Source organism: Phodopus roborovskii, unplaced genomic scaffold, assembly GCF_943737965.1.
Source record: "Phodopus roborovskii unplaced genomic scaffold, PHOROB, whole genome shotgun sequence".
NCBI classification, from domain to species: domain Eukaryota; kingdom Metazoa; phylum Chordata; class Mammalia; order Rodentia; family Cricetidae; genus Phodopus; species Phodopus roborovskii.
This window is the reverse complement of record NW_026126418.1, coordinates 28,490,511-28,502,538: the sequence shown is the minus strand read 5'-3', so window position 1 is coordinate 28,502,538 and position 12,028 is coordinate 28,490,511. Positions and strand designations below refer to the sequence as shown.

Below are 12,028 nucleotides of genomic sequence, written 5' to 3'. Positions count from 1 at the left end.
ACTTAATAGCATTTTGTAAGCAATTTCCTCTGATTAAATATTCCATTTTATAATGAGCCATAATCTAGTTAGCCAAGCCTTTAGTCAGACATTTTGGTTGATAATTTTACACTATTATAAATAAGGCTATAATAAATATTTATATATACAAATTTTAGCATATGTACCTGTAAAATTTTCCTTAGGATGACATGGAATATTTATATTAGAAGCTATGAATAGTCTTAAAGCTGTTTATAATTATTGCCAAATTTTCCCACATCATTGGTTCCCAAAGTCTGTGAGGTAGAGGCCAGCCTTGTTTACAGAGAACATTTGACTGTCTGGAGGCTGTTAAAGTTGCTACAAGTGAGCAAGCATCTCACTTGTGTAGACACCAAAGATGCCATAAAAATCCCATGATATATATTTTGTCAGCTCTCAACTGGCAGCAAAGAATTACCCACTCAATCCCAAATACCAATGGTGCCATTGCTGAGAAATTCTGTGATGGTAAATTTGAAGGTATATATAATCCATTTATTCTAACTGGTTCTGTTTCTGACTCTCTTGAGCATGCTTGCTGATAAAAACTCTAACCTACATATCATTGAGTGTTAGTCTTGAGATAAAAACTATAATTATAATAGAGGTGCTTCCATTTATTCAAACATAATTTAACTAGGCGCCCACTAGTTGTCAAATGCTATAGTACATGCTAAGTTACCATCCTAGGATGAGAATAAAAGACTAGTGAAGAGGTAGCCTGGTGGGAAAGTCAGGCTTCACTTGCTAGAGAGAAAGCATATGTATTTTCATTTTGTACCTTCATATTTTCCATGAAACTTTGCACTGCATCATTTCCATATAATTCCTTGTTAAATTACTCAGCCTCACAAGGCTGCTACATGAAATTACTAATAGAATCACATTGCTGTGAAGCCTTTTCTTTTCTCTTTAGATGCTCTCTCTTCACAGTGGAATTGACTCTCCCTTCCACAGAAACCCAAGGCCTTCAATATGAAATATTCTTATGAGGATAGTGGCTCCTCTTTTCCCTGTTCACCTTTTGTTTCTGCAGAAACAGAATTTCAATGTTGCTAATTTGGAGGTGGAAAAAATGTTTTCCTGCCCTTTATATTTTGACTTAGTAAGTAGTCACCAAATAAATGCCAGTACTGTCTATTCACAGCAGGCATGAATGAAAAGTGGGGACCAACCCAGAAGCTTCTCTTGCTTCATTTTTAAAAATGGGTGACAGAGAAGAGATGAGAACTTCCTCAGCTCTAGGCCAGGCTCTCTGAAGCTCTCCCTTTGCTCCCTGTGGGAATGCTGGGACATCGCTGCTCCGACATGATCTCCCCTCTACATGATAATCTTAGACCTATGAGCAAGAAGAGATGCTAGAGTTGTCAGATGGTTTCCAAGCTAGGACTGAAAAGAATAAGAAGGAGAAGAACCTGGTCTTGGTGTCACATTCCTGAAGATGGGGACAAAGCAGAAGACAGACCTAATAACTGAGATAGCCCTGATAAGACAGCACTGTCTTCAGTCAACAGTCCTCTGGAAACAGGGGAGGGTGAGGAGGCCAGCCAGGAAGCATGGGTCCTCCAGAGAGTGGGCTACGGAAACAGAGGTTCGCAGTCACACTTTTCCAGAAATCTATGTGCAGAAAAGAATAAGAATCTAGAAAGGTTTCCTAGCAACCCTGTCCCAAGCCTACAATTTTAACTCAATTACAGCTGATATTAAACTTTAAATATGTAACCACGCATATTAGGTTGCAAAATACCCATAAAAGCCATTCACTCATTAAACTGTACACAGCCATCTAAATGATAAAAGAATACCATCGGAATTTTTAATTGGAAAAAAAAAGTAAAGGTGAAAACACCCTGGTAACCTGATAACATGGTACAGACAGCATAAATGCAAAAGAGATAACATACAGCCTTTAAAGTAATGCAAGAACTCATAGAAGAAAAACATAAAGGAAGTCTTCCTAGTAATTAGTGGCCAACAAATTTAAAGTAAAATCAGGCATGAAGCCAGACATAGTAGTTCATGCCCGTAACACCTACTCTCAAGAAGTGGACGCAGAACAAGTGTGGGTTTTCAGCCATCCTAGGACCTTGTTTCAAAAACAATGACAACAAAGGGTTGGGGGTGTGAAGCTGATGGGTAGAGCACTTTTCTAGTATGCAACACACACACACACACACACACATCATAATAAACTATTTCCTGCTAAATTATTAGGACTTGAGGTAATAAACTATTTCCTGCTAAATTATTAGGACTTTATGGATTGCTATTTGATCTTCATCTGCCCTTTAATGCCACTTGCCAACCCTTATATACTTTACAATGGAGTAATCCAAGTGTTGTCATTTTTTAAACTCTTCAGGATTTCAACAATAAATCTGCAGATTATCAGGCTGGAGGTTTAATACGGAGATTGAATAACAAACCTAAAATGTAATTTTAGAATGACATAATGTACTAGAAAAATCAACTTATAGAAAAAGTTCAACATAGCTATGTTTGTCAAGTGCCAAATGGGTATTGGGATCAGTAAATCCCCTCGGTCTAATGTTCACTTAAACCTTCAGATAACTTAATATCGTAAAACAATCAGTGCCTATGTAAAAGACATCAGAGTTAGATATCCCATGTTGTTTCATCCTTGTGTGGAAAGACATGAAGACAGAGAGATGATTTTCATGAGGGAGCAAGTTTGGGCTCACAGACGCTGAAAATGAAGCATACTGGGAGATCACATGAGAAAGGGCTGGGTCAGCCAATGGGCAGAAGTGAGGAGGGCAGAGCACAACTGGAAGCTTTCATTGGGGGTTTTGAGGGAAGGGATGGGCAAGGAGGAAAGGTACATGAAGTTGGCTTAGGACTGGCTGGTTTGAATAATTTTGGTAGGCTCTGAGCCAGAGAGTCCCTCTCTGGGAGTCTGGTACCAAGCCCTAGTGCGAGATTTTGGTTTAAAATAAAACATCCCCCCCCCCCAAGAAATGTGCATGGAAGACTTGGTCCTCAGTGCACCATGTTCACATTTAGGACCATGAGAACTGATTGGCTCATGGGGCTCTAACTTTATTAACATGGCAAGGGACCTATTTAAAGGGAGCAGGATATTAACTATGTGTTTGTATATCTTGTCAATGGTCTTCCTGAACTCCTTGCTTCTTAGAAGTAGGAGGCAAGCAGCTTCCTCCACCAGTGTAGCTATCACCCTGACCCATTTTACCTCAGCTCAAGCCCAAAGCAATGAGTCAGGTGACTATGGGTTGTAACTTCAGAACCTGGGAGCCAACAGGAACTTTCTCTTACTTGAAGTCATTTCTCTCTGGTATCACAGGTGTTTTGGGGCAGCTGGAATAATAGCTGGGGATATGGGCTCTGAAATGTTTGGTCTCTATATTAAAGGTACTCTCAGGGGGCAGGGGTGGAGTAGAGGGCTTTTCCAATCTCTTAGAATTGGCTAGACTTGGGAGAAGCAGTCTCTCCAGGATGCCCCAAGTGCCAGAGTATCAAGAGCATAGAAAATAAGCTGGGCATGGTGATACACACCTCTAATGACAGCACAGAGGGTGCTGAGGCAGGAAAATCCTTAAGTCCAGCCTGAGCTTCTCAGAAAGACCCTGGTGAAAAAAAAAGGAAATTGGAGAGGAGAAGAGGGGGAGGGAAGAGGGAAGAAGAACAGAAAATAAAGTCAATACAGATATTTTAGAAGAAAGTTTCCTTTTAGGTGGCAGTTCCTGGGCAAAGGCAGTCTGTGAATTCTGGACAGTGTGTTTGAAAACATTAATTGGGCCTTAGATTGCTTTTGAAAATGCTTTCTCCTTATCTCATGAGAATGTAATAATTAGATACCAATAAATTACTTTAAGGTAGCATGTCAAAAAAAAAAAAAATACTGTTATTCCTGAGAAGCTTACAGCAGACCCAAGAATATAATCCCTGCTCCTGAGACTAGAGTCTGTCCCGAAGCACCGTGAAATCTTTTATAGAAACACTGAAATCAAAGGAGAAAAGCTCCATCAACAAAACCCAAGCCATCCCTGTTTGTGGTGACCCTAGCGTTTCTTCAGGAACACAGAGCATCAAGAATCAATAGGGTTACATGGAAAGGAAGTGGACATCATCGTGGTGTTAAAATAGGTTTGGATCACAACCTGTAAGTTGATGCTGACTTGGTCTCTATATACATGTCCCTGGTGAGAAAACTGCGCATCTTTGCTGGATCATTGCCAGCTTTCACTGTACTGTTCTGTGCCAGGAAGCTGATTGCCAGGCTAGATTCCCACCCCACCTTCTCACTTTCAACCAGTGTGGCACCGGCAGAAGGGCAGGGTATGAGGAGGGCCCTATTTCTTTGACTTCCTCTCTTCAAATACTTGGCTTGTCCCTGGTTGAGTTCTCCTCAGGCCACAGGAGGCAGCCCCTCCTCACAACTGTTATACTCTTTGGCTTTTGGAAGTTGCCTTCCAGTCTTGGAATGGCAGTTTGGGGGAGGGGAGGGGAGCTGAGCTAGCAACTAGTCCAAATACACTGGTGATAACTTCTAAGAAAAGAAGCAGAGCTTTCACAAAGGTATGGCTTGTAAATGCAACCATCTGAAAGCTGAATATTTATGAAATTATGTGAAGCATAAAACCTATAATCAATAAGCTTGAAATGACAACCCTTCTAGAAATAATAATTGCAAGGTTGGTCAATATAATCCCCTACATCTGTAAGGGGTTTACAAATAAAAACAAAATCCTGTGATTTGCAAGGCCTTGAGCTAGAAGCAGTACTTTACCTTTAAAAATCGTCACTGTCTGAATGAGATAACCATGAGAAAACTAGAAAACCCAGCTAGGCAGAGCATAATGTTCTGCCATGGAATTTTTCAGTGGTATATTCCTAGTTACCAGTATTTATTTGGTTAGGGTCATGCAGGTTGGTTTCGTTTGTTTGTTTGAGATGGGGGTCTCACTATGTAGCTCTGGTTGGCCTGAAAGTCACTATATAGACAAGGCTGGCCTCTGACTTACATGAGATCTGCCTACCTCTGCTTCTCCACTACTGAAATCAAAGGTGTGCACCATCACACCCAGCTAGGCTTTTCTGTGTATAAGAGGGTTTCTACATCACCTGCTCAAAGCAAAAGAAAAACATAAAATTAAAAAAGGGGGGCATTGAAATGGGTACTTGACTAACAGAGACAACAGTTCAGATACTGCCTCCTTCTCCCCCCCCCTCAGTTATTTAGGCTTTATAAGTCTTTATTTTTTAATCTTCAATATAGAAACTTAATAGTTTAAGGATATTGTCTTAGGGTTTCCATTGCTTTGATAAAACGCCATGACCAAAAAGCAATTTGGGGAGGAAAGGGTTAGTTTGGGTTCTACTTTCAGATCATTGGAGGAAGTCAGCACAGGAACTCAAGCAGGGCTGGAACCTGGAGGCAGAAGCTGATGCCATGGAGGGAACTGCTTACTGGCTTGCTTCCCCAGCAGCCCAGAGATAACACAGCCCATCCTGGGCCTGGGCCCTCCCTCACTGACTACTAATTGAGAAATGCCTTACAGCTGGATATCATGGTGGCATTTCCTCAACTGAGGCTCCTTCTTCTCTGATGACTCTAGCTTTGTGTCAAGTTGACACGAAACCAGCCAATACAGCCATACACAGGAGCTGAGCTTCCAAGTTAGTCATCCATGTTGTCTGAATAGGCAGAACTTTCTATTTGGAGGCATGTAAGCTGATCAGTATCAGGTAGGAAGAAGGACAATCACTCAGTTCTCTAGTATTTCTGTTGGGTCCACTGCAGAGTCTTATCTAGATCTCACAGGGCTCTCACGTAAGAGGTCACTTAAGACAAGTACCCAAGAACACTAATACTAAGGAAGTAGAACAGGTATATTACGTCATTACAGAGATTCCAAGGAGAAGGAGGCAGCCAGATGTGTAGTCAATATGGGATGAGACACAGATCAACAAGTTGAAAGAAGATGAACATCTGAGGATGAGAGAGAAAAAATGGACTAGAACGCACTGGCTAGCCCAGGCTGTCGTCAAATGTGTGTCTTAGACTCCTGGATGCTGAGATTTCATTAGGAGCTACCTTGACTTAGACTGTAAGGGAGGTGGCAAGAAAAGAACAGGGATAAGTGTGCATACAGTAGTAACTAACCAGGAAAGACCACTCCAGGCATGGCTGGGCAGGAATGTTCTACAGGCCACAAATCTCAGCTTGAATCCCAGCTCCCTCCATGGTCATCTGAACAGTTTTGAACAAATCCTTAAGGTGGCCAAGACTCAGTCTTTGCTCCTATAAAATGAAGTTGCATTAAGAGTACTGAAAGGACAAATTCTTACTAAATGGTTAATAACTGGCCAATAACACACCAGTAAGTGGGGTAATTATTAACCAACAGCTGAGTTCCCACTGCCTTTTATCAATATTGTTAATTGATACTCTCAGAGCTGTCTCATAGTTCCCCCTTGGTTTTCATTCAAGTGAAAAAATATTTCTCATCCTACATTTGCAGACCTATATTTTCTGATCAAAAGCAATTTGTCATTAATATGTGAAACCACTATTCTGTTGGAACTAACCAGTTAATAAGAAACTTTTATGCTTATAGCAAAAACACATATTATGATACCAGGAAACATTCATTGCTATTTTCATCCAAAAACAAATAAATAAATTTAGCCTCCAATGCCTATATATGACCAAGAACCTAAGTTTCTCCCAAAATATTATAAAACCACCCCACTTTCTTACAATTAAGCTTGCCATTTATGACTCACATCCTACATTTCCAAAGGAATGTGGTCAGGTTGCAAAACACCATTAAAATAAGGGACGAAAGAAGCTAGCAGAATGCCTCAGGGAGCTTGATGATTTCTCTACAAGACAGAGCAAAGCTGTTTGAGAAGGAAACTTCTCATGCCTCCTGAATACTACATTAGACAGGAAAAATTACCTTCCAAGTTAAGCCTGCCTTGTAAATACACAGGTGACCAAACCTCAAGAAGCAAAATAAATCAGAAGTCAGATTAGTAAACATTTAGTTTATGGGTTAAGGAGGAGATTTGGGCTCACCTTAAATCACCTCTCCCTGATTTCTGTCTATGCCCTGTTTGCAGACAAAGCAGTCAAGTGTGATTTATCCTAGTGTTTATCATGGTCATGTGTCTGTCAGGAAGAGGGGCTGGAATCAGAAATGTTGCCTGTTGCAAGCACAAAAATCAATTCTAGCTCTGGGGTAGTGAACTTCCTCATAGGCTTGAGGGGATTTTTAAAGCACTGTGTACAGACCTGAAATAAAATTTCATGGAATTTCTTTACAACACACTGTTGGAGTAGGGTCAACATTCCTTTTAAAGTCAACACCACTACTCAACAATGAGCCCACAGGCCATCTCTGTCCCCTGTCCCCTCGTTAGGTACAGAGACACTTTCATCACCAAACTTACCAGATGCCTAAAATCAATTCCTTCTGAGACTGACATCTTAAATGTAAATATGGAGATTAAAATCAGGCAGAAATGAAATTCCATGAAAACAAACTTTTAAATATGAGTATGGTATTAGTTGATACATAATGAGCATACAGTTTCAGTATAATTCATTCTTAGTGCAACGTAGTGTGTGACTTCTGTTTTATTTTCTATCTCTTCTCTAGCTTGAGCAATCAGCTAGCTCTTCTTATATGATGGGAAGGAAGAATAGGATTTAGATGGACAAAGATGGAGGAAAAATAGTATCCCTGGCAGGAAGGAAGCAAAGCACAGAAATAGAAAGGCCCTACCCAGGCATCAAAAAATGGTACATAATTTAATTAGGATGAGCTGAGGCCACATGGAGGACTACAATACACACTGGACTGGAATAAAATTGAACCTCTTATACTCAGGATGACTCACCGTCAGGCAGGGCCACTTTCGTGAGCACATAGCCAGGGCAGTTGTGGGAGGAGGGGCAGGTGTTGCTCCATTGCCCTGTGAGACATTCTTAACACTTCGCTCTTAGAACCTGTGTTGCACATGAAGTCTAGTGGAATGGTCGAGTTTGAACCAGTTCAGAGATTTGGTTCTATATGTGCTCCCATCCTACTTTCTGCCCCCAAATTAGGTCTTGGTCACCTGACCTTCAATCCCATCCTCCCATCTGCTCCTTGTGAAAGAGGACTCCCCCCCCCCCCCGTCTCTACTTCTGACTCCGCCAGACCATCATGACCTACTCCTAAACATTCTCACAGACTCAAGCCACCCTCTGTTCAATCCTTTGGGTCACTGCCCCCCAGCTCTCCAATGTGCCATTTTGATCATACCAAGGAGCTTCTCGAGGACTCTTGTCAGCAAGTTCTTTCATCAGACGTTCAAGGTCCTTCACATGTTCTAACTCACTTTTGCACACCTGAATTGTAGATAGCACATGCAGTCTTTTAGCCCAGTTAAAACACTCCTTGTCACCTGTACACATTTTGTGCTTGCATTTCACTCTCTCTTCTGAAGCCATTTTGCAGTATCTAAAACACTTCCACAAGCCTCAAAATCATCTCCAACCAGGAAACTGTTAACAGCTTGTTAACAGCTAACAAGGCGCCTCTTTCAGGGAGTCTTCCACAAGTTGGGCTCTGAAGTGACTCTGAAAGGAAAGCCATCCAGCTTTGCCACTTGAGCATAATGTGGCGGAGATGGCAACTTCGAGAGCTTGGGGGACAGGAAGTTTACCATCTCTCCTTTGTATGCCCACAGGTTTAATGGGCTCTCTGCCTGTGGGATCTGATGAATTAGTGACTCTGTTGTGTAAACAGACCTGTCTTCTGAAAGCCTAGCACACCTGGAACCATCCTGCGTCATCCCTTCCTCCTCTCAGTTCACCTAACAAAACAGCCTGCCGCTTTTCAGACCCAAGCCCATCAAACACCTGTATCGTCATTATCAACACTAACACAGACTCATCTCGCACTTTTTATTAATGTCTAAAGTGCTATATTCTGGGTGTTTGGAATAATCTCAAAGAGAACACCTGTTACTTAAGTGCTCTTATTTGCAACCTCTTGAGGGCAATTTATTCATTACTATATTAAAGTGGGTTGTTTAATAACTTATAACTGTCAGAAAAGAAAGGTAAATTACAGTCACTATGCTCAAACTGGATACCTAAAAGGCATGTGTTTTTCCACTTGCAATTCTTTATTTTTCCCCTAATTTCTATCCTGTTTTCTAGGAGCAATTAAGAAATGCAGTGCAAACCAGTGAAGGCAAAGGAGATTTATTTTTGCTGCCAAACTCCTATTCAACCTTAGTATCTCATTAACTATCCTACCCTTGACTTCAGGATGCCATATTCATTATCTTAACTGTATATGTGTCTTTAATGCCTTTTTCTTGCTCAAAGAAGCCCCCAAGTGATTAAAACCATTAACCTAATTACCCAATGATTAAAAATTTGAAACTCTGCATGCTAAAATTTCATTCTTCTGAAGATAAAAGGTACTAACTGAATCTAAGCAAGACACACCTTTAACTATGTGTATTTGAAGGGATAAAGATGGTTATATTTTTACATAAAAACCTCAAGATGTTTACATGAATAAGAATTAATGCATGATAATTAAAAGGCAAATGTGGGGCTGGAGAGATGGCTCAACAGTTAAGAACACTGATCTTCCAGAGGACCAGGGTTCAATTCTGAGCTCTACATGACAGATTGCAATCATCTCTCCAACCAGATGCAGCATTTCCAGTGCCATTTTCTGGCCTCTGTGGGTACTGCATGCATGTGGTGCACAGACACACACAGGCAGAACTCCCATACACATAAAATGATTTTTATTAAAGATAGACTTTGGAAGGTTCAGTTTTCATTATGAGGAATCTGTAAGTGTAGAGAAGGGAAAGGGTGGGGGAAATGCTAGAACAGTCAAAGGAGGCAGCCACAATGCAGCTCTGAAAAACTTACCTAGAGGAACAAAGCACTGAGCTCTTACTAGGCTATGATATGATTAGGTGTCATCAATGACACTTAAAGGGCTCCTAAGAATAGAAGAACAGCTATTTATATATTCTTTGCATGTAGTTGGTTTGAAAACAGTTGCTTTGAAGATGGAGCACAGGTCAAATGTGCTGAGTTCACACCTCAGTCTCAGAGAAGACAAAACAGGTACCACCACCACCATCACCACAGACTGTTGCCATGTCTTAAATAATTGCCCCGTACCAGGTACTGTCTTAGGAGCTTTGGTGCAGCATCTCATTTCAGGTCCACGTAATGACCTTTGCCAGATAGGTGTATTGTTCCCAGCTTATGAGTAGAGAAATGAAACAGTGAGATTAAGTCTCTTTAGGCCCTACTAATGATGATGATAATGTATTAAAACAAAATGGAAAAAAAGCTATTTCATTGGAGAGAATAATAAATGGAAGAAAACACAAACAACTAGAAATACACAGCAGAAGCCAATTGTAAAGTAAATAATAATAATAACAATAATTTCTCACCCCAAACAAGTGAAACTAAAGTGACCCAAGATCTTAAGCTCCCTGTAGCACCTTCCACCTACCTTCCCTTCTCAACTCTACACGCTTATCTTATTTATAGCCACTGCCACTGCCTTGGGGGAAAAGGGAAAAGGAAAACCTCCATCTCCTATGTCAGCTTTCAAATACAAAAAGGCAACTTGCCTCACACTCTGTCTGCAGAATAAGGCTGAGCTCACAGGAAGCAAGAGTCACTGAAAACCTGATTTGCCGTGCCTGTAACAACTTCCACAGCCACAACTCTGGGCATCAAGAAGACAGGCTGAGGGTGCCAGGAACTATAGTTTTGAAAAAAGTGCTGTATATGAACAATATCAAATGCAAGTTAAGGGCTGAAAGAGAATAATGTTTTAAAGTCATAAAAATAGGAGAAAATCAATTGTGGATGAATAAGAAATATAAAAACAATAGAAGGACTACTGTCCAAGTTTCTACAAGTAGCCTCCAGTTCAGGAGGAACTTATGTAGCTCACACACACAAAGGGATGTGAAAAGAGTCTTCAACATAACAATTATTAAATGTTTTCATTTCTTCCAATGACTTTCTAGGACCATAGAGAAATTGACATTTATTGAAAGTAGTAATTAGGTTGCTGACCTTCAACTTATCAAAGTCTTTAAGAAGGATATACTGAATAATGTAGCTAATCAGTAACAAGAGATTAACAAAACAAATTACTTTCCCAGGCACCCCTTAATATTAAAAGGTCATGTGGACAGACATGTCACAAACATATGAGATTTGGGTTTAGCTCATTTCAGTTGGTCTATGTAAAATCATAAACTTTCAGATGCCACAGAAAAAAAATTACAAAAAAGTTCTTCCCACAACTTTTGCTATTTTGCTCAATAGCATACAAAGATTAGAGAAAAGCATGTCTCTATGAGACAATATATAATAATGAAAGACCATAGAACCAAGGGTAAGAACTTTCCGTTCTTGGGAACTCTGAGGAAGTCTCACAGAAAGTAACAACCAGCATCTCATATCAAGTTCAAATCACTGTAAAAATGAAAAGACAGGGAAACCACACAACAACATGTTGAGCTTGCTTTTCCACTTGAATCCAGCACGTTCGCTGTGCCTATTGCCTTGGGAATTGCTAAAAATATACCAATGGGGGTATTTTACAAACTAAAACTCCACTTGCTCCCCTGAATCTAAAGCTGACTACTATATCCAAGCTTGAAGAAGACTAGACCCTTTAATTGTCTGACCTCTCTAAACTCCACTGAAGCAGACAAGAAGAAGACCAGAATGGGCCAGAAATTCAGTCTTCCCATCTTTCCTCCTCTTCTGCATCTTTCTTACCTTGGAACTTATGCAAACTTACCAAAGAAAAGGTAGGCATCGAGTATGTAGTTAGTACATCAAGTATGTATGTAGTATCAAGTATTCCTTTCACCTTCCAACCTTGAAATAGGGCATAAAAAATCATCATACCCTCCCCAGCACTAGAAACACAAGATACTCATTTTCCTCAGAATAACC

General features: G+C 40.5%; 1 protein-coding gene across 1 annotated transcript in view; it reads right to left on the bottom strand.

Annotated features, from left to right (window-relative positions):
* Positions 1–12,028, bottom strand: part of Pde11a (phosphodiesterase 11A) — a 347,781-nt gene that overhangs the window by 334,043 nt on the left and 1,710 nt on the right. The gene's annotated exons all lie outside the window — the stretch shown is intronic.